This window comes from Sapajus apella, unplaced genomic scaffold (genome assembly GCF_009761245.1).
Source record: "Sapajus apella isolate SASKATOON/1434 unplaced genomic scaffold, GSC_monkey_1.0 scaffold57, whole genome shotgun sequence".
Classification (NCBI taxonomy): Eukaryota; Metazoa; Chordata; class Mammalia; order Primates; family Cebidae; genus Sapajus; species Sapajus apella.
In genome coordinates this window covers 12,131,803-12,156,030 of record NW_022436997.1, presented here as the reverse complement: position 1 = coordinate 12,156,030, position 24,228 = coordinate 12,131,803, and the positions used below count along the sequence as shown (strand labels likewise).

Sequence of the window (24,228 nt, the reverse complement as noted above, 5' to 3'; positions counted from 1 at the left end):
TTAAACAAGCATAGAGGTCTTATGTGGACTTTTGTGATGATATTGCTTACCTGATTGTAGTCCCTGGAAATACCTTGGAACTATAACTAAAACCATTTTGCTACCTAGTTTTACCATCATGGAAGACATCATTCAGTCATGCAATGTTTCAGCATTTCATCCTATGCATACCTATTTATTGCCTCCTATTTGTCATACAATTTTAACAAAGTAGTCTGAAAATAAATAAATACACAGACATTATTATAACTATAAATAGTCATGAATTATGAAAAGTGCTATGAAGTAAAAAAAAAAAAAAAGCATGAGGCTATTATAGAAAATAATCAGGAGAAAGAGTTCCTCTTCTGATGTGGGCAAGAAAGATACAACCAGAATAATCCCTATGAAGACAACAACTACAGACTCTGGACAAAAACATAGGCAGTCCCCATATTACCTAAAACCATGTTAAAAGCCATGTATGTCAGAACCATGTGATTGCTTTATATAGTTCTACAGTATCAGCTAATGTGCAAAGAGAAGACACAGTTACAAAATTCACAGGTTTCTACTGACACAGTACTGTGCGAAGCGCAGACTGCCTTTATAACAAAATAATCATCTGAAAGCACCATCGAGTGAAAAAAAGCAAATGGATATCGGGGGTGGTCAATACTTTAAAATGGAATAACACACAGTATTCTACCTTTTGAACAGCTCTTAGGCTAAAGAATGCTGCAGTAGGCACCATGCAGAGTGGATACAATTCCTATAGAAAATCTGCAGATTTTCTGACTCAAAGAAACAAAGGATAGAGTTCAAAGATACCACAACTTGTGAAAAGTGTAGGAATAATCCCCAGAAAGGAGAGACAGAGGAAAAAGAAAACTCAAGTTCTCTTTACAAGCTGTTCAGAACCCTAAACCATGCATGCATGCAGCAGTCTACAGAAGCTAACTAAGAATGAAATAACTACATTGAGATTTGAGCTGCTGCAAAAAAGATTGTTTGCAGTTTGACTGCAACCAAGTTTATTACCTGCTGATACAAACAAATGAAAAAATCAGCACTATTTGGAAGAATTTAAAATAGGTTATTGCAAGCATTATATACACAGTGTTCAGATAAAATCCAAAATTACTCAAAAAAAAACAAAAACAAAACATGACCCATTCTCAAGAAAAAAAAATGTGGACACTAACTCCAAGACAATCAAGGCATTGGCATGAGCAGACAAAAATTTTGGAGCAGCTATTGTAATTATGCTCAATGATATTGGGAGGCTGAGGCAGCAGAATCACTTGAGCCTGAGAGTAGATGTTGCAGTGAGCCAAAATCATGCTATTGCACTCCAGCCTTGGCAATGGAGTGAGACTCCATCTCAAAAAAAATAAATAAATAAAATTATGCTCAATGACATAAAATAAAATATTCTCAGTAAAAAATTAAATACTAGTACTTAAAAATGAAATATACGAAATAAAAAGTCACAGGATAGGCTAAAAAGCACAATGGAGATGACAGTAAAATGAGACAGCAAACTTGAAGATATGTAACTATAAAGAATGCAGCCTGCACCCGGCATGGTGGTTCACACCTGTAACCGCAGAACTTTGGGAGGCCAAGAGAAGTGGATGGCTTGAGCGGGCCAGCCTGTGAAAAATGGTGAAATCCTGTTTCTACAAAAAGATGCAAAACTTAGCTGGCCATAGTGGTGCATGCCTGTAGTCTCAGCTACACTGGAGGCTGAGGTGGAGACATCACTTCAGCCCAGGAGGTCAAGGCTACAGTGAGCTGTAATCATGTCACTGCACTCCAGCCTCTACAATTTAGAAAAATCCTGTCTCAGAAAAAAACAAAAAACAAAAAAATGTAATCTGAGAACAGACTGAAAAAACTACCAGAGCATCATGTTCCTATGGAACAATACCAAATGGTTTAATATACATGTAATTAAAGTTTATTAGGACAAGAGTAAGAAACTGCGATAGAAATAATATTCGAATACATAGTGATTGACCATATCCAAAATTTGGTAAAACATATATATATATTTACAAATTGCAGATTATAGAATCTTATCGGGATAAAAGGATAAAAGGAAATGATACTAGAGAGAAACTCAGATATTTAAAAAGAGAAAAGAGCGTTAGATATAGCAAATGTCTGGGTAAGTATAAAACACTATTGATCACTCTTTAATTTTTAAAATGCATATTACTGTTTAAAGAAAAATGTATAACACTCTGAAATGCTATTGTTTGGAAGTAGTTTGTCCATTCCAAAACTCATGGTGAAATTTGATCTCCAATATGGCAATGTTGGGAGGTGGTGCCTAGTAGGAGGTGTTTGGGTCATGGGGATGGATTCTTCATGATGGGCTTGGTACTGTTCTCCAGGTAGCAAGTGTATTTTCATTCTTGAGAGAGTGGATTAATTCTCATAGGAATGGATTAGTTACCCTGATAGTGGATTTTTATAAAGGGAGTTTCCTACTCATGTTTGGTCCCTCTTTATAGGTGTTTGCTTCTTCTATGACCTTCTACCATGTTATGACCCAGCATAAAAGCCCTTACCAGTGGCATGTCCTTGAACTTCCCAGCCTGCACAATCATAAGCTAAATAAGCCACTTTTCTTTATAAATTACCCAGTCTCAGGCATTCTATTATAACAACACAAAATGGATTAAGAAATCAGACCTACACCATAAAAGGAAAAAAATATATAAAAGTTTTATCATCAAGGTTAAGGTGGGGGAATAAATTGACCTATATGTTTGAAAGATTCATATGCTTTACTCAAATTGGTACAATATAAACTCTAGGTAGATTGCAAAAAGTTAAGAATGTATGTTGTAATTCCTATAGCAACCATTTAACAATAATTCAAAGACCTATACCTAAAAGTCAATATATTTAAGATTCTAAAAATATCCTATGACTCATAAGAAAGACAGAAAAGAACGACAAAGGAGACAAGTTGAAATTAAATAACAATATAGGAGGCATAAATCCAACTATATTAGGAATTATATTAACTGTTAATGAACTTAACATCCCTTTTTAAATATAGTGATTTTTAGAAGACATTAAAAAGCAAGACCCAAATATATGCCAAAAGTTGTTTCTTCGAGAGCATCAACAATGGATTAACCTCAAGCAAGACTGTTCAAGAAAAATAAGACAGAGAGAAAATCAGAAGAGAACACAAATGAGAGAATAAAGAAAAGATTAGGGCCATTTGATAGTGAAAAGGAAGTCCATTCTATAAGAGAATGTAAGAATCCTACATGTTTATGCACCTAATAAAAAGCTTCAAAATGCATTAAATAAAGACTGAAACAAAAAGAGAATGATACAAATCTACTATTGTAATAGGCAGCTTCTGACATGGCTCCCAATAATCCCATCTCCTAATGTTCATGCCCTTGCATGTGGGCTGAACCTCATGACTTGCTTCTAACAAATGCAATATCATAAAAGCGATGGGATGTGACATTTGGGATTAGGATACAAGGCCTTGCTAGAACTCCCTATCTCACCAGCACTGTCACTTCTTTTTTCTATTCCTCACTTGTTTGAAACCACTGCCAGGTTGGGAGATGTTATTGTGATAAGGAACCAGCTGGGCAACAGCTCTTAAAAACTGAGGCCTCGGCCCAACAACCCAAGAGAAACTGAGTCCTGCCAAGAAGCACATACGTAAACCAGGAAGTCAATCCTCCCCATCAAGTCTTGAGAAAACTGAAGACTTGTGAGAGATCCAGAGCCAGATAACCCAGCTAAGCACATCCAGAATCCTGACCCATAGAAATTCTAAAATAATAAATAGGTGCTTTATGTCACTACATTTTAGGGTAATCTGCTCTGTGGCAATAGATAACTACCATAGCCATTACAGGTTAAAGGTTTCAACACCCCTTTTTCAATAATTGATAGAATAAATAGAAAACTCAGGATGTATTACAGAAGACTCTAAAAATATTACCAGATTTCCCTAAATGTAATGTATACACTTCATTCGATAACAAAAGAAAATACTTTCTTTTCAAGTGAACACAGGTTATTCATTAGGATAGATCATATTCTGGACCATAATATAGCCCTTGATAAATTCACCAGGATTGAAATCATTCAGAATAGTTTCTCTGTCCACAATGGAAAGGGAAATCAATAGCAGAATAATGTCTAGAAACAACCACCCAATGTACAGAAATTTAAATCATATTTCTAAATAAGATTGATCAAAAAATGTCACTGGAAACATCAGGAGGAAAATAAACTGAATATGAATGAGAAATAGCAAATCCAAATATGAGGGATGCAGCTAAAGCAGTGCTTAGAAAATTATCACATTTAACTGTAATAATAGAAAAGAAGAAAGCTGTCAAATCAATTATCTAAGCTTCCATAATTAAAAAAGCAAGTAAAAGTAGAGTAAATTAAATCTCAAATAAGCAGAAGGTAGGCATAAAAAGTGAAACCAATAAAAAAGAAAACAGGTAGCCGAGACAGTCAACAAAAAACAAAAGCTGATTTTTTCATAGATAAATTGATAACCTCAATAAGACTTACCAAGTATTTACCAGAGAAAGGTAGAAATATAGATCAAAAAGATAAAACTGATCATGTTTTTACCCAGGGGATAAAAATAGAAACTCTCAAAATAAGCAAAAATATTCATAGCAGTTTTACTCATAAGTGTTAAATCCTGTAAACAACTCAAATGTCTATCAACATGGGAATGGATGATCCAGTTGTGATATATTTACACAATGGATTGGAACTGAGCAAAGAAAAATAAACCAACTATTGATACACAAAATGACATTGATGAATTTCACAGACATGGTGCTGTGCTGAGAGACAGACCCAAAAGCATACAATATTGTATAATTTCTTTTACACAAAATTCTAGAACAGTCAAATCAAATCTGTAATGGCAGATATAAAACAGTCATTATCTCTAGGTGGAGGAAGTAGGCAAGGATTTACCAGGAAAGGGCACAGGGAATTTTCTTGGTGATATCAGTGTCTGCAAATTGATAGGTATGGGTTACATTTCTCAAAAAGTCAGATTGTGCACTGAAGATCACAAAGAGCTAGGGAGGAAGGGAAAAGGAGGCAGAAATGTGGAAAGTGGAAGGAAAACAGAAGAAAGAAAGAGAGAGAGAGAGACAGAGAGAATATAAATGGACAAAAAGGAAGAAAAAAACTGGCCAGGTCTTAGGGGAAAAATTTAACCTGGATCAGGGATAAAAGCATAGAAGAATTACAAAACAACATCAACTTTGGGAAAAATTCAGAAGTAAACACTAAGATAAAAAGAAACAGCCTTTAGAGAATGGATAGGAGCTTCCAGAGATGCCTTGTCTGAGTTATTTACTGTATTTCTAAGCACACGTAATTGTGTTTTTCTGTGTAATGTCCATTTTCTAAACCATCACACTGGCTTTAAGCATGTACATGTGTTGCAGTAGAAGCCAAGTTAAGATTTTTAGAACCCCTATTCACAGAAAATATGGTAGTCTGACTTACCTACTCACATAATGTAATTCTAAATTAAAATTGTAATAATGATACACTATAATATGGGTGGATATATCTTCTTTCTAGAATGTACTTTAATATGGATGGAGGAATGAATGGGTATGTGGAAAGTTCAGCCATACATCAGTAATTACTGCACCTGGATAATGGTTATTGTTATGTATGTTTGAATTCTCAGTAAAAGAAAGCTAGAAAAGAAAAAAGTAGTAACCGTAAAATAGGCATGCTAATTCCAAAGACATTTTGATTTACTGTTCATAAGCGACTTGGAAGTTTAAAAAGAATCTTTTATTAGTGCCCCAGTCGCTAATGTTGAAAGCCCATGCATAGTGCACTCACTGGGTTATCCTGTTCTGCTTAGACTGAGGATTGCTGGTTTTGCTTGTTTTATATCAGGAAAGTTTCACAGGTTAAAGATCCCTGGGGGCAGGGGCAGTAAAAATAAAAGTGAGAGGAATGAGCCAAATCCTTCATCACTGCCCAGTAAGGATCATCCCGACTAACAGGAAAGTGACTGAAAATGTCTTCATGTTGGATGGAGTGGAGGTAGCAGTGAAGCAGGTCCTAGTGTATTTTTCTATCTATCCAGGATGTCAAAATACTATAATTTGGATTTTTATTTTAGAAACAAAAACTCAGGTGGTAAATCTGGATTTCCCAAAGACTAGATATTGTAGATAGCAGCTCTTTGATATGATGTATTGCTAAACAAATGTGCTTATTAATATTGGGCATTCAATAAATATTTTTGGTTGTTGAAATATTTGTTCATTTTCTTTGAACAAATATAAACCATTTTGTAATATGACATACAAATAATTGAAAAAGTAAATCAGCTTAAAATTTTAAATTATCAAAACTTTGTAAGAACACAGAAAAAAATAGCAAAGAGAGAAAATCCTTTGTAGTCAATTACCTCCAGAAGCATTTTTAGAAGTTTCCTAATATAAGAAATAAAATTACATTACCCAAAATAAATGGTAACTACAGTAATCCTGTCTGGTTAAGGTAGAAACTTAAAAGAATACACATACAAATAAACAACAAATTGATTTTGGTTTACTTTTTATTTATTTATGTATAAATATAGAAAGAAAACTTCTATTATCACTTTATAACATTATTACAAACAACTTTAATGCTGTACTAGGAATATATTTAAATATTCTGAAACTCATAGAGATTAACAATAAATAGAAAGCAAAGAAATTACTCTTTCCTATTTGGGGCACTGTCATGTCAAAATAGCAGTCTATTTTCAGTTAATCAACAAAGCTATCAGCAAGGATTTCTAGAATACCTACAAGATGCTGTGAGCTGTACATCTGGTATATTGGATTAGAAGTTTACAATCTTGATGCCTAATACACATGAAATGTTTAGATAACAATATAGCACATTATATATGAGTAGGTTTTAAGATAGTGTTTCCATGAGTAAGTCTTTAATATGAGCTCAAAGAAAATGAATATCACTGGGCTGAAGGATATGTTTTGAATGTCGGTGGGCGTGGTGGCTCATGCCTATAATTCCAGCACTTTGGTAGCCCAAGGCGGGCGGATCACTTGAGATCAGGAGTTCAAAACCAGCCTGGCCAACATGGTAAATCCTGTCTCAACTAAAAATAGAAAAATTAGCTGGGCATGGTGGCGGGCGCCTGCCATCCAAGGTACTCGGGACACTGAGGAAGGAGAATTGCTTAAACCCAGGAGGCAGAAGTTGCAGAGAGCCAAGATCACATCTTTGCACTCCAGACTGGGTAGAAGAAAGAGAAAGAGAGGAGAGAGGAGAGAGAGAGAGAGAGAGAGAGAGAGAGAGAGAGAGAGAGAGAGAGAGAGGAGGAAAGAAGAAGAAAATGATAGAGAATATTTATTATGGAATACTTTATGTACCATAATCCTTAAAGTATTCACTCTACCTCACTCCACTTCTACTATAAAACATGTAAATTGTTTTTATTTTCTTTGAAATAAAAAACAAAAGATCTTAAACTATCCGCTATTTCTTTTGTATATATCTTAGAGCAGGGTCTCCCTCTGTCACCCAGGCTGGATTGCAGTGGTGAGATCATAGCTCACTGTAACTTTGAACTTCTGGGTTCAAGTGATCCTCCTGCCTCAGCTTCGCAGGCAGCTAGTACTACAGGCATGCACCACCATGCCTGGCTATATAAAATACTTTTTAAATGCTTGCAGTCTTTTACTGTAATCATTTAAGACACAAATATAAAGGAAGGAAGTTACAATTATTTTTCTTCATTAAATTAAAGAAGTGTCATTACAATAAGAACTAGACTGCTGTGGTATTGATCACACAATTTAAATGAATACCTTTCCATGTACATAATTCTGCCACCAAAAATGTTTTTGATTTGTTTGTTTTAAACAGATAAACCAAAAGGTACCCTAATGACAAAAGCAAACCACACAAGGTATCCAGTTCATCTTGTTCATATAAACCATATGAAAACATGATCTATCAAAGGAATTCACAAGCTCAAAAGAATTATTTCCATATACTGCGTAGTGCCAGAGGTATTTCTTTAATTTACCTTATTTAATCTTATAAACATCTTCCAAGCACCTTTTACATGAAATAAACGTGCTTGATTCTCTAGGGAAGAAAAAATAATAGAATGTTTTTCACCATAAACACTGTCCTTGAGAATCTTAAAATGCTTTCTGAGATACATGCAAATAAATATAGCAACAATTTTAAAATCAGGAAGTTTTCAGATATGTCTACTGAGCAGCAAAGACAGAGCTGACCACAGATTAAGGACTGGGTACAAATTAAAGCTTTTGGCTTTTGGTTATGATAAAACATGTAAAATCCCTGCTATCCCTGTTTCTTTCAAACTAGCCGATTGACATAAAAAAGGGGGAAGTTAGAGCAATATGTAAATGAAAAAGCATTGAAACAAGGTAGAATGTTCAAGCTGAGCTGGTGATACAGGTCAGGGACAAAACGGAGGAAAGATCAAGAGAATCACGTGTGGTATTTGTGGCACAGATAAAATACAAGCATCTTAATTAACAAAGAAAATTTGCATGTTACTAGAACAATCATTACCTCATATAAATACACTTTGAACTATCTCAAAATGTATCCCCTAAAGACTAAAATACTCTATTTCCCAACAATAAGTTTCAATTATGGATCTATCCACATGTTTACTACACAATTTCAAAGATGACAAACTGGTTAGTTTAGCTTCATCCTCCCTCCTTTTTTTCATTTAGTTTTTCATAACACTTAAGGCTTCTCTGCATCAATTAAATTATATGGTATTTGCTGTAGGAATTAACTTTCAAATTAAAATGTGTGCTTGTTAACATTGTTCCTGATGGTCTACAAGAGAGTTGGGCTGTATCTACTTGATATGTAAAGAATAATTTCAGTGGAAAAAAATTAAATCAAGCAAACTGATTTTACATAAATTGTTTTGACTAAGCTTTTCACTTTGTAACAGGTTCTTTGTTATTTTTTTTTAATATTAGGTTTTATTTAGAAATCATCACAGAAAAATTTGACATTTTGCTGAAATAAGTAATTAACGTGCAATAAGTAGTAGGGGTTTTCTGGTCTTTATTTAGATTCGTCATCTACATTGATCAAATTTATTTGTCAATATTTGCCATTGATATTTCTGATTTATTCAATATAATCCTTGGTTACATGTATCAAGATAGTCTGTGTTCTTGGACACGGACACACACACACACACACATATACACACACATTCAGCCAAAAAGCAATTAAAAGTAGAGTAAAAGCAGTTTTAGCAGTAAAGTGAGTAGATGTAGATTATAAGCACCTTTTAAAAAGCTACTCTCCAGGTGGTTTTTTCCTGCTGTGGCTTCACTGTGACAGTGCATTAAAGTTTCAGTTAAAACATTTGTGTTTTGTTTATGGTCCATTGAGAAAATAAATTCTCCCAGGAGTAAAGGGCATGCTGGTGTGATGCCATTGAAAGATGTGAACCATGATAATATGTATTTAATGAATTGCCATTATAAAGTGGACTCACAGCCATTTAGAATGTCAACAGATTTGTTCATTCTAACACTAGGAAACAAAATACACTTGACTGCTTACACCAGTTCTGAAGCTAGGTTCTCTCCTTCAGTTCGAGAAGACCGTGGAGAATGGAAACAACATTTCTCCTGAGGTTGTCAGCCAGACAGGAAGATCAACAGAGGAGACATCACAACAGAGTACAGTAATAGGCACTGCCAGGGACTGCTGAGCTTGGAGGTCCTGCCCATGTGCAGGGGGCTGCAGTCTAGCTAAGGAGACAGAGCATAGGTGGGGTGAAAGGAAGACTACCTTTGCTCTCTTAGACTTAGCGATTACCCTTTAACAGCTGACAGGGCCATGTCTTAATACTGAATTTCATAGGCAAATGCATATTAACCTCATATAAATATACATCTTCAGGTGATGCAAAGGAGACTGAATGGACAGACACCCTTGGTGTTTTTTAATACAAACACATACTTGCATCCCCTCAGGTTTCATGAATACTTAGGATACAATTTGCACATTTCAAGGGAGGTCAGAACATGATGTCTGTCTTACACTGCTGATGAGTTCCACAATGTGGGTATCCAGAAAAGCAAGAGAACAGCAAGGGGTTGCTGATTATCCCTGGGAGCCCAGGTGCAGTCAGGGCTTCTGCAGGAAAAAGGAGACATTGGAAAAAAAAAATTGAGAGAGACAAAATTCACTTACTTCATAATTCTGCCTAGGGCCCACCTTAGCCTCATAATTTGGTAGTGCTCACAATGAAAAAAAAATCTAACCATTAATTCCCCAAGCCACAGCTCAGTTGATCCATTTTCTTGATCAGTGTTGAACTGCTAACACACTTCTCATTCTTGAAAGCTAACCAGCTGGTTGGGGAAGCAAAATTTATGTATATTTTGTGTTTTTCAAGACCTCATTCTTCCCTGAAACAGTCTACATCAAAGGGGTATAAGAGTTTCTAATTGAAAAAATAGCAATGCCTTTATTTTTCAACTCTTTTGAATCTATCTTCTTTTCACTTTTGTTATATGAGTCATTTAAATATTCCAAAATTTTTGATGCCTCATGCCCCCAAATTATAACAGCTCATAGATAATAGTAACTATCCCCATTTGATCTAAAGCACATATATACTCTATATATCATTACATATTAAAACATAGGTACACACATAGTTTTACTATTAGTATAACATAGTGAACATTCTGATTTTACTTATGGCCATTATCAGAGCAATGATAATTTTAAAAAGCAAGAAATTATAAGTGCAAACCAATAAACATCAGGAATGCCCTTTCCTTGATAATGATAGCTTAAATTAGTACAAACCATAAATGTTTCTGCATAACCACATTAAAAATATTTTTCCCTACATGAAGGTATTCTGACACAAACTGCTAGTGATTTTTGAGTCACTGAAATTGTAATGCATTTCTGAAACACGTTATAACCATCAAACCTAAATATGCCTCTAATTAAAACAAATCCCGGTATAAGTATGCAGATCAAAAGAATAGTGCTCTTGATATATTGCTGTTCAATTTAGCCCTCCACCTCTTTTGCAGAAATCTCCCAGAAATGTGGCAAAGCCATTAGAGTCTGCCACATACTAAAGCTTCTCGTTTAACTCCAATAGCATGTGTAAAATCCAGGATTATAAATCACTGTTATGATCTATGCCCAGAAATCCATCTAGACCTATTGTTTAGGAGAAGTATTGGAAGAAGATATACTGAGCAACATTTAGAGTTGACAGATCAGAAACTATAAATAATAGTTTCAAAACAATGCGTGAAAATTTTCAATACTTCTCCATTCAACATGTATTATAGAAAATTAGGAAGAATTATCACACTCTAAAAAAATGAACTCCCAGCTGGGTGTGGTGGCTCATGCCTGTAATCCCAGCACTTTGGGAGGCTGAGGCAGGCAGGTCACCAGGTCAGGAGTTTGAGACCAGCCTGACCAAAGGGTGAAACCCTCTCTCTATTAAAAATACAAAAATTAGCCAGGCGTTATGGCACTTGCCTGTAATCTCACCTACTCAGGCGGCTGAGGCAGAAGTATCGCTTGAATCTGGGAGGTGGAGGTTGCAGTGAGTTGAGATCGTTCCACTGCACTCTAGCTTGGGCAATAGAGTGAGACTCTGTCTTAAAAAAAATAAATAAAAAGAAGTCCATAAAGGTGCCTACTTCTGATTATTCTTAGACTCCATAAAAATGTATGAAAAGATCAGGAAAAATCTGAAAGTGCTTTAAAATATATTATTATTATTTTGTTCTTTAAATATTGCAAGCCTATCTCTTCATTACCTCCTTTAATATACCAGTGCCTTTGCTTTCCCATCTGTCTCCCTGAATTTCAGTGTTAGTTTCTTCTTAAAAATGTACATACCATGGCTATTTCATCCCATTGTCATGTTTACTATTACATTATACTGATAGATCAGTCTACTTATTTCTTCTAGTGGATCCTTTACTTTTTAAAAAATTGAGATCAGTCAGCACATTCTCTGCAGAACTGACACCTGGTGTCATTGGTTTGCTCACAATAAGAAAGTCTACAATTTCCTAAATTTTCCATGCAGCAAAATTTGGAAAATTTTAGCTTTCACATGAAAGTTGATCCTCTTTTTCTTCTCCTTTTGTTTCCTTCTCTACTTTCTTATCTTGTAACTTCATTCCCCCTCCTTTCTCCCCTCTCTTGACTGCTTTCTCTTCTGCCTTTTCTCCTATCAGTCTTTCTCTCACACACTTTCTCTTCTTTTTGGGTTATTGGAAGGCTAGTTTATTAGAAGTCTGCTGGGGTTTCTTATCTACACCTGAAGAGAGGCTACCCAAGAGTGTTCTTTCTCAGAACTTTTACAATATAAAACAATCCCCATTTACTGTTTATGTGTGTATGGTACAAGTGTAAGAGAAGAGCAAGGCTAGACATAATTACCTTGGCCCTTCAAAAGGTAGGAGGGTTAATGGCAGACTGAAATATAGGGCACAGAGGCAAATGAAATGATTTTAACATGGAACAAAAATTAAGTAAAAAGAAAATAAGTGTATCTTTTTTTTTTTTTTTTTTTTGAGACGGAGTTTCACTCTTGCTACCCAGGCTGGAGTGCAATGGCGCGATCTCGGCTCACTGAACCTCCGCCTCCTGGGTTCAGGCAATTCTCCTGCCTCAGCCTCCTGAGTAGCTGGGATTACAGGCACGCGCCACCATGCCCAGCTAATGCTTTTTGCATTTTTAGTAGAGACGGGGTTTCACCATGTTGACCAGGATGGTCTCGATCTCTTGACCTCGCGATCCACCCGTCCCGGCCTCCCAAAGTGCTGGGATTACAGGCTTGAGCCACCGCGCCCTGCCGTATCTTTACTTTCTTTGTGATAACTCGCTGCACCAAAATAACAAAGGTTTTAATCTGCAGTCATTTGGTATGTGTATCTTGTCTCAACAACTAGATGTAAACTTAGAAGACAGGTACTTGTATTAAACTTCTCTGTAACTTTCAAAATGTAATGTAGCTCTTCATATACACCAGGTGAAAGAGGTTTGAATGGCATAGTCAAATCATTATGAAATTGGTGACTACTTCAAAAACATTGGCTAAAATTGCTTGAAATTATGATCTAAGGATTTAAACAATGCAACTGGATATAAATGTGTGCATACACACAACACAATCCCACCAAAAGAAAGAAAATTATATGAAAACGTGGAACTGGAAATATAATACAAGAGAAAATTATATCAAGACACACATATAGTAAGATAAAATAATTTTCAATTTTAATTGGTAACTTAAAAATAATCAAGAATGTATTTTCAGTAACCTAAGTGTCTGGAAATTGATTATGGTGAATAAGCAACCTGTGAGTAGTAGCTGTACAATTAATATTTATAGTGAGATATTGACTTATTATGTGTACCTGGATAGGTCATGTTATCTTACTTATGCCTCTGCGTCTCTCAGTGACAATACTATTTGCCTTTTCATCCACCTCCTCTGCAAAGATGCTCTGCAAATAAATGAGGTAATGTTTGGGGAATGTTTGCAGCTTGGGAAAGAAACCCACTGCATACATCCAAGAATTTTCTATATTCAAGACTGGTATATTTTGCCTCTGTTTTAAATTGAAATTGTACTGTTCTGAGTTCTTGGGTTCTGACCAAAATCTGGGTCAACATAAGAGAATAATTATTTTTAATTTTAATTCTGAGGCTCTGTTCCGACCTCCTGCACGTGTGAGGGAAAACTGTAGGAAATAAACAAAGCACATAAATCAAGCTTTGGAAGAGACAAACCTCTATCTGGAAAGGTTTTTTTTTTTTCAATGACGAGCGTGCCCACTATTTCTCTAGAGGAATATTTCGTTCCAGGAAGGAGGATAGTGCATTCAATGTGAGTGTGAGTGTGTGTGTGTGTGTGTGTGTGTGTGTGTGTGCTGTGCGTGCGCGCCCGCGGAGAGAGGGGCGGGGGAGGCGGATGAGGAGGATGAGATCATAGTTTCAGGATCCTCAGGAAACCCTGGTACTGGCAGCAGCCAGCCTCTGCTGTGCCCACATGACCCACAACTCTGGCAGCGGACCCGGCACTTCCAACATTATTAAATAATAAGAAAGCGGCTCCTACTCCAGGCTCAAACCTCCCTGCAGACCAGTGGACACCTTCTAAGAGTTTGGCGAGTCAGTGACTGGAGCGCCCGTCCATTCCAAGGTGTGTGCACGGCGTTTTCTTCCTTGACAGCTCTGGAGTGGGGGAGGGCGCGGGGGTGAAGGGGGTCCGTGTGTCGGGCGAAGAGTGGGCGCGAGGCCGAGCTGCCGCGCGCTGCCCCCGGCCGCCCGATGCGGCGGGGCGGGAGGTGCACATGACGCGCAGCCCCGGCTGCGCAGGGACCGCAGCCGCCCACGGCGCCGGGGCGCGGACAGAGGCGGCTCGGCGCTGGAGCAAGGGCAGGCGCTGCGCACCGAGCAAAGTCAAGAGTGGAAGCGGGCGGAGAGCGCCGGCGGGGGCTGGGATTCGCCTCAACGCCCACTCGCGGGGTTCCCACCTGTGCGCCGGCGCCGGCCGCGGCTAGCGCGAAGCATGTGCCCGGCGCCGCAGCCAGGACTGCGGCGCGGCGCCTCCCCGTGCGGCGGGCGGCGCCTCGGGCCCGCGGGGCGGCGGTAGCGGCTGCTGCAGGATGTCCGGCCTGGGGGCGCGGGGCCGCGCAGGTAAATCGCCGCCGCCCGCGAAGGCCCCGGCGGCGCCGCAGCCCCAACTGCCGCGGCGGCGCCGCTCCCGGGGTGGCGATGGCAGCCGGCTCCCTCGCGTCGCGGGTTGAGTGGTTTTTGTTGTGGTCTCTGTCCTCTGGTCATCCTCGCAGGCTGAGCTGGTGGGAGGTGGCGTGTCTACCTCCATTAGGGATGACATTCACGTCGGGGAACAGTCTTTAGGGTATTGACCGGGACATCCGCGAGGGGTTCCCTTGCAGCCAGCTGCGTCCTGGCGTGTTGCAATGCACTGCGGTGCCCGGGCGGATGCCTGAGTGGGAGTGGGCTCCTGGCTCTGGGGACGGGGGCGGCGCGGGCAGGTGGGCACGGGGGTGAGTGTCTTTGGCTTTTATAGCCTGTTGCCCACCTAGAAGTTTTCTGCTGGACAGAGGGCAGGCGGGAGGTTCGTTCTGGTATCCGGAGTGGGAGGTGGAAAGAGGTGTCTGTCAAAAGACCAAAGCCAAAGAGAGAAGAGGGGTGGCGGCAGCGGGGCTAGGACTCAGTGGTACCACTCCTGGGACTTGATGGTAAAACTTTGCTGTTTGGCAGCCTTGGGGTATGGCTTTGGGAAAATAACTGTAGAAGTTGGTGGTGGGGGATGGCGGAGCGGAGGGGCGGGTGCAAATATTGGATGGACACTGGCAGTGAAGCTTACTATGTTTTAGGTTCATTCTTAGTCTGAAAATATTGTCTTTTGAGTTGATGTTTATGTTTTCCTGTAATCTGCCATTATCACTTGGCATTTCAAGTGTTTGTGTTTCCTTTTGAACTTAAGAGATACTTGTATTGTTGAAGTGTACACAGTTACTGATTTCTTTTAAAAAACAGTTTTTTTTTTTTTTCTTTTGCTTATTCCAAAGGTAGAAACTTTAGGGGAAAAAGTGCTTGTCACATGTTCCACGGTTCTATATGGTTTAGATTTATTCACCGTCTTAATTCTTACAAAACCAAAGGGGTAGGTAATGTTATTAAACAACTTTTGCAGGTGAGAAAATCCAGGCACAGAGAGGTAAAATAACTTACCCAAGGTCATACATTTATTAAGTGTCAGAGCCTAGTTTGGCTTTTCGTGCACTCCTAATCAACTCGTTGTACCTAAAGTCTTCTATATTGACCACATCTTTCTCTGAAGGTGAGCTTTATAGCTATGTGCTGCATGTTCAGATCAATTAACTCTTTTTCTACATTTTCCTTTTAGTCTAACTTTCAATACTATAATTATGGCAAATGACATTTGAGTAGTTTCTTTTCACCATAATTAACCAAGTGTCCTTCAATAATTAAAGCTGCATTTCACAGCAAAGTTGAGATTTTCAACGGTTAAGATGTATCAGCAAAGTAAATTATTATAAAGCAGGTGGTTAAAGCTATATGTTTGTTTGCACTTAATTTTAAATTTCCTAGGTTATTAGTTTATTCTTTGCTCAAATCATGGCCATCGTTTACTTCAGAACCCCATCTTGCAGATTTTTGAGCAAGTTTAATTATATTTAATCCAGTCACTCTGACAAGAGTTGGGCAGTTTTAAAAGAATTATGCAATTCTCTTCCAACTATCAGTAATTAAAAGCAAGCAAGCTGCATTTTAAGGATATTCGAGTCTGTCATATCATTTAGCCAGTTGTATGTACTTTATACAGAATTGTGTAGCAATGAAGACTGAAATCAAATTTTCTCATTAGTTCTAAGTTGAAATACTTTGAAAATCTCCACTTGCTTTAAATGAACCATGATGTGAAGAAAGGTCTCAATGGGGTGAGCTCCAACTTACTGAGAGAATTACTCTCACATATTTAAGAATTACTCTTCATTTGAGCTTATCATAGAGCTTTCACAGTATTCATTTTATTGGGCAGATGTCTCTCTTAAGTCTTCATCTTTTTTTTAAGTAAATTTTAATTGCTTCTTCACATAACGAGTTTCAAAATTATTTTGACATTCATAGATTTCCTTTAATTCTCATCTTTCACTTTAATTAAATTCAATATATATAATTTCAAACTCACACTTAACATTATAAGTAAAAAGAGACTAGAATCCAACTAAATGGCACAGAAACATGATCTGTGGATATGAGAAAAAATATTCGGCTCTTCAGTGGTTAACCAACCTCTCCCCACAACACACACACACACACACACACACACACACACACACACGCCCCAGAATTATGGCTACATCTTTATTTTGGGATGCTAGAGTGCTGTCCTGTGGTCAGAGTGGTTGTATGCCATCAGGCACAAGTGTTTTTGATACTGAAATTGAATTTGATTTTTCCAAGTCTATTTATATATAGTGTTGATTGTTATTAAAACATAAATCCTGTGATACATACATATAGCCTTTTCACTCAGTGTTCCAGTTTTCTAGCTTCTGTTACTTATTTTAGAGACAGCTTGCTACTTTTATCTCACTTGGTAGTTTTGACATGACCTTTTCCTTTCAAGTCCGACACCTCTAGTTTGAAAGAATTGTACTGTCCCTGCTTCTACAGAGCCTCTCTTTTCCAGGTGTGGGGTGCAGAAGTGGGGTTCAATAGTGAGCAGAAAGATCTGTGAGCTCTGACTGCACAGGGGAACAAGCTTTAATAAAATAATCATGCCAATAAATGATTACTTGCAAGTTGAGGTAAATTACCTGAATGAAAGAGGAATTCTATGAGAATATGTATTAAAGGATTCTGGACTAGACATGGAGGTCAGAACAAGATGCCTGAAAAGTCACATAGTTGTGGAGGAATGACATATAAGAAGGTGTTTACTAAGCACAGTAATCTTTTCCTAAATGCTTGCATGTTAATTTTCTGAATTATGTTCTGAATCAGAGATGTGTGTCACTCTGGTTATCTCTTTACTTCTCTGTTCACTGGGAGACATACTATTTCCCCTCATTATCCACCCATGGACAAGGGGAGGTTTACAAAACTATCAGTACTTTTTTTTAAAGCTTTTTTAAAGCACATGCTTCATGTGGTTACTTTATGTGGTTACTTGCCTATTTGCAAAGAGTTATTTAGGTTTAATGTAACATAGTTATTTTATTTCTTTTCCTTGGCAACTACTTTCAAACTTTCAGTTTGGGAGTTTTTTTTTTTTTTTTTTTTTTTTTTTTTTTTTTTTTTTTTTTTTTTTGTTATTGTTGTTGTTCTCAAAGTGCCAGGATGTCTCAAAATAGAGCTTTAATTGATTTATCACACAGTCCCTGATATTGTCTGAACTACCCAAAAGAAGAGAAGAGGTTCCATAGTAATGGACATGATATTGAATGTTGAAGATGCTGGGGAAATTCATATTAATGAGTTCAAGCAAACATAATAGTGACTAAATTTATTGAACACATACTGTGTACTGAGCATCATTCTGTGGTCTATATGTAAATTAAATGATGTATTCTTCACAAAAACCACGTGAGGTTTGCATGTCATTATCTCCATTTTATAGAAGAAAAAACTGAAACACAAGGAGGAAAGTAACCCTGACCACTGTCACATAGTTAGAGATGGTCTTTAAAACAAAGCATTCTGATTCCTTAATTCATACTATTAACTATTGATGTATAACATCTGGCTCAGAAACTTACGGCTGCATTAAATTTCCATTGCTGTTGAAAATCGTAATACCTCCTAATCTCATGTTTCAATTATTTTTTCTTTAAAAAGTAGTGGAAAATAGACCTTCCTTTATATGAATACTTTTGCCCCATATTTTATAGGTGAAAAATATAGAAAACATGAAGGCATATTAATGCCTAGACAAAACCAAATAACAGATTATGAGAAATGTTTCATTATATTATGTATTTTTTAGTTCAAAAATGATAAATTGAGCAACATTTCAAACTATTAAAATTTTTAAAATCAAAAGTACAAGAGTACGTATATTAGCATTTCAAATGATCAGGAAACTATCTTTAACAGCTAAAGGTTTTTTGATCATTAATTAATGTAAGAATTTTAAGGCCGAGCACCGTGGCTCATGCCTGTAATCCCAGCACTTTGAGAAGCTGAGGCGGGTGGATCACCTGAGGTCAGGAATTCGAGACCAGCCCGGCCAACATTGTGAAACCCACCCCCCCACCTACTAAAAATACAAAAATTAGCTGGGCATGGTGGCATACACCTGTAGTACCAGCTACTCCAGAGGCTGAGGGAGGAAAATTGCTTGAACTCAGGAGGCAGAGGTCATGTACTGAAAAGAGGATATAAAGTGTAAAATAAAATCACCTGTTGAATTATCTTGGTAAAATTAAAAAGACGCTGTTAATTTTTATATTGGGGTCTTTCAACATAAATCAAAGCAATTGTTATGATTAAAATTATGAGGAAAGCTTTAGTAATTTTAATTTTATTCAAATGATCTTAAGCTGAGTTACATGGCACTTTCCACTAGCAAAGTGAATACTGATTGGTTAAGTATGATAATGCATAAAAAGATCTTTGCACAGTGTCTAATGATAAATGTTAGTCAATGTTATTTCTCCCTGAGAATGATGATTAATATGTAGTGATATGATTAGTAGCAATATTGACCATGAATTACAATTCATATGTTGTGAACCACAATTTGTATATAGTAAATATACAAATGTGTGCACATCTTCTTTGAAGCTGTTGAAATTGCGCAAGGCAGTGCATTTATTTTCTGTGACTCATGTACTCCTATGAAGAAGGCAATATATCATTTCTCTGTATGCTTAGCTTTATATAAAACTTGATATTATGGAATGACTTATAAACTATTGCTCTAATTTATACCATAAAAAAGAGATGTAAGACTTGATTTTTTTTTTTTTTACTTTTTCTAGTGTGTATGAGTTAGAGTGGAGGATGCCATTTACATCAATGAATACTGCATTAACTGGAGTTTCTAATTTAATGTCACAGTGCAGTGTCCTATTGCAGAGTTTTGTGTGTTTAATGTAAACATAAATGTATCAGTCAGTTATAATAGTTTAGGTTATGCTGTAATAACAACTCCAAAATTTCAGTGACTGAAAGAAGAAACATGTATTTCTTGATAATGCTATGCTCCCATATCGGTCAGTGAAAGACTCTATTCTGTATCATCCTCACTCGGGGATCCAGTCTCCAGAACATCTTCGTCTTTCACTAAGGTACATGGGAACATGGTGAATCACCACTAGTTCTTAAACTCTTCCACCAGAAAGACTTTAAGTGGTCTTCTACCACTTCTACTCATATGTTATTGGCCAAATCAGGTCATATGGTGATGCCTTACCTAAAGATAAAAGAGAAGGGTAATCCTATGATGTGCCCAGGTGGAGAAAAACAGTAACATTAGTAAAAAACGCCTAATGATTACCACATAAAATTAGTAGCTAGTTCCCTTTAATAACTTCATCACCTAAAAATGATTTATTACTCAATGTAAAAGTAGACTCATCAACAACTGATCCTCTCACTCTTTTCCAGTGAGAGTTGTATTTAGTCAAGGAATAATAAAAGCAATGGTTTATTTTTGAGTGAATGCATATGGTAGCCTATTTGACAGCAAGTGAAAGCCAAGCATAGTGCCAGTACTGCCCACAGCAACCAAATTGGGTTTTCTGAACAGATTTGATAGTATCAACATGCTACAGAAATCAGAACAGCTATGTGTGTATCTTTTCTTGTCACCTACCCCAAAATAGATGAAAGGATAATTTCTGCTATCACACATTGTTATAAAATGTATACAAACATACAAATCATACTATACATTTATTTTGCATTATCATACATAATCTGCACAATTTGAGTATGTTCAATTAATATTTTTAAGTAAACATTTTATTTTGAGATAATTTGAGATGCATATGCAGTTGGTTGTAAGGAGTAATACAGAGATCCTGTGGTCCCTTTACCCAGGTTTCCCCAGGGTAACTTTTTGCAAAATGATAGTACAATATCACAAGCAGGATATTGACATTGATACAGTGGTGAACAAATTCCAGCACCAGAAGGATAATTCCTGTTGCTCTTCTATGGCCACACCAACTTGGCTTTAGCCACCACCCACCTCCAACCCCTTAATCCCTTGCAATCATTAATATATTCTCTATTTCTACAATTTTGTCATTGCAAGGATGTTATATAAATGTAATAATACATTATGTGAACTTTTGGGATGGTTTCTCCACTCAGCATAGTTTTCTATGAAATAAATCTGTTTTTTTCCCCAATTTTTTGGCTAGTACAACTAAAACTACTGTAGACATTCATGTAAATATTTTTGTATTAATGTATACTAAGTATTAATTTCTTTGTGATAAATGCCCAGAGGTTGCACATTTACTTTTATAAGAACTTTTCCAGGGTGGATGTGCCGTTTTACATTCTCATCAACACGTATGAGAAATTAAGTTTCCCTGTATCTTCACTAGCATTTGGTGGTTTTGCTCTGTTGTATTTTAGCCATTCTGATAAATGTGTAGCAATATTTCATTGTGATTTTAATTTGCTTTCCTTAAGACTAATGATGGTGAACATCTTTTCATGCACCCATTTGCCATTTAAATATCTTTCTTGGTGAAATGCCTCTTCATTTTCTGTTTGGATTGTTTGGGAGTTTTTTATTCTGTGTTTTGAGAATTCTTTATGTAGTCTCAGTAATAGTTCTTTAAAAGGTATGTGGTTTGCATTGGGAATATTTGTTTGGATTTATTTTGAGGTTTCTTATTCTTTGCAAACCTATTACATAGATTTACATGTAAGTAACTATTGAAATTATAATAGATTGATTCCTCCCACTTTGTTCTTCTTTTTCAAAATTGTTTTAGTTATTCTAATTCCTTTGCCTTTTCATGTAAATTTTAGAATTATATTGTCTATATTAACAAAAACATCTTAATGAGATTTTGATAGGAATTATGTTAAACCTGCTTAGCAGTTTAAGGATAATTGATATTTAATCCACACATGTGGCATGTTTCTCCATTTATGTAGAACTTCTTTGATATCTTTTATCAGTGATCTATAGTTTTGGGATATAAGTCTAGTACATATATTACTAGCCTTACATATAAGTAAGTTTTAAGCAATTTCAAATAATAATGTATTTTAATTTCAGTGTTGAGGTATTAAGTACAAATGTATTAAAATTTAATTGATTTTTATGTTTATCTAGTATCCTGGGAACTTCCTGAACTCACTTATTAGTTCCATGTAAATATATATATATACCTTTTTTTTTCTGTTGAGACTGAGTCTTGCCCTGTTGCCCAGATTGGAGGGCAGTGGCACAATCTAGGCTCACTGCAACCTCCACCTCCCCTATTCAAGCAATTCTCCTGCTTCAGCATCCTGAGTAGCTGGTATTACCAGTGCCTGCCACCACACCCAGCTAATTTTTGTATTTTTGGTATAAATACAAAATTATTTATATTTTTGTATTTATATACAGGGGGTTTTACCATGTTGGCCAAGCTGGTTTTGAACTCCTGACCTCAGGTGATCTGCCTGTCTAGGCCTCCCAAAATTCTGGGATTACAGGTGTGAGCCACCGGGCCCTGCCAGTTCTATCTTTTTTTAACAGATTATAGTTGTATACATTAATGAAGTACAATGTGATGTTTTTATATATATATTCAATGTGATATGTTAAATCATGCCAATTAACAGATTAGCTATGTAGACCACCATCATGTCATCTAAAAACAAAGACAATTTTATTTATTTTTAATCTATGTGTGTTTTGTTTCTTTTTCTTGTCCTATTGCACTGGCTAGAACTTCTGGTATTATATTGAATAAAATTAGAGAATGCAAGCATTTTTGCCTTGATGCTAATCTTCAATGGAAGGCATTCAGTCTTTCTACATTAAGTATAATGTTATCTGTAAGTTTTATGTAAATGTGCTTTATCAAATTGAAGAATTTCATTTTGATTTCCATTTTTTCCTCAGTTTTTAAAAAAAAAATCACATATAGGTATTTTTTTATTTTTGTCAAATGCTTTTCTTCAGCAAATAATGTGATCATATGATTTTTCTTTAGCTTATTAATACGGTGGAGTACATTGATCAGTTTTTAACTATTGAACCATCATTGCATCCTAACAATAAATTCCATTTATTTATTATGTATGATTAATTCTTTGTATGGATTACTGAATTAATTTGCCAATATTTTGTTAAAGATTTTTACATCTATATTGATGAGGAATATTGGCTTGTAGTTTTCTGTTTTGGTGCCATTTTTGGTATTAGTATCAGGATAATACTAGCTTTATAAAATGAATAGGGATGTATTCCCTCTTCTATTTTCTGAAAGAGGTTACATAGGATTTGTGTTAATTTTTCTTTAAACATTTGGTAGACTTCTCCAGTGAAACCATTTGGGCTGGGAGATTTCTTCTTTAGGGCGTTTCTGTTTTTAGTTATGGTATTCAGTTTGATTAATATCTATTTTAGTGTGCTAGGCCTGACATAAAATATCACAGACTGGGCGGCTTAAACAACAGAAATTTATTTTCTCACAGTTCTGGAGGTTAGAAGTCCAAGGCCAAGGTGTTGGCATATTTGATTTCTTCTGAGGCCTCTATCTTTGGCTTGCAAATAGCTGAGTTCTCACTATGTTTTTGTGTGATCTTTTCCTTGGTGCCCAAGCATCCTTGGTGTCTCTCTGTGTATCCAAATTTCCATTTTTTGTAAGGACACCAGTCAGATTGGATTCGATATCAAATGCACTCTAACAGCTACATTTTAATTTAAACTGTCTTTAATCTTAATCACTTTCTTCAAAAGTTCTATCTCTAATAGAGTCACATTTTGAGGTCCTGAGAGCTAGGACTTCAACATATGAATTTGTGGGTGACACAATCATGATCTGTTTCACATTGTGTGATTTACTCTAGTTTAAGTTGATAGAGGAATTGTTCCATTTCATCTAAGTTGTCAAATTTATTTGTGTAAAATTACTCCTGATGTTTTGCATTATTCTTTGGATGTCTGCATAGTCGTTAGTGCTATCCCATGTTTCATTCCTGACATTATTAATTTTTGTCTTCTCTCTTCTTTTCTGTCAATTTCGCTAGAGGTTTGTAAATTTTATTTGTCTTTTAAAAGAACACATTGTTTCATTAATTTTCTCTATTGTTTTTCTGTTCTCCATTTCATTGATTTCTGCTCTTATAATTATTATTTCTCCTATTTTTCTTGAAGAAAGATAATATCCTTTTCTATGTTCTTGACAAGGAGCTAAGATTATTGGTTTGAGATTTTTCCTCTTTTCTAATATATGCATTTAGTGCTATAGATTTCCCTCTCAGTTCTGACATCACTGTATCACATACGTTTTGTATATTGTATTTCATTTTAATTTAGTTGAATGTATTTTTAAATTTCTCTTGAGATTTCCTATTTGACCTACTGATTATTTAGAATTATATTATTCAATTTCTAAGTGTTTGAAGGTTTTTTTCTGC

The 24,228-nt window shown here is 36.3% G+C and overlaps 1 protein-coding gene across 5 annotated transcripts in view; it reads left to right on the top strand.

Moving 5' to 3' along the window:
- Positions 1 to 13,997: 13,997 nt before the first annotated feature.
- Positions 13,998 to 24,228, top strand: part of DTNA (dystrobrevin alpha) — a 380,851-nt gene continuing 370,620 nt past the window's right edge. For 4 of the 5 annotated variants that reach the window (XM_032245355.1, XM_032245335.1, XM_032245362.1 and 1 more), the window contains exon 1: positions 13,998 to 14,272. The gene's annotated coding sequence lies outside the window, so the exon portion shown is untranslated. Of the gene's footprint in view, positions 14,273 to 14,659; positions 14,770 to 24,228 lie in introns of those variants that run through there. The other variant, XM_032245338.1, reaches the window with a different exon arrangement.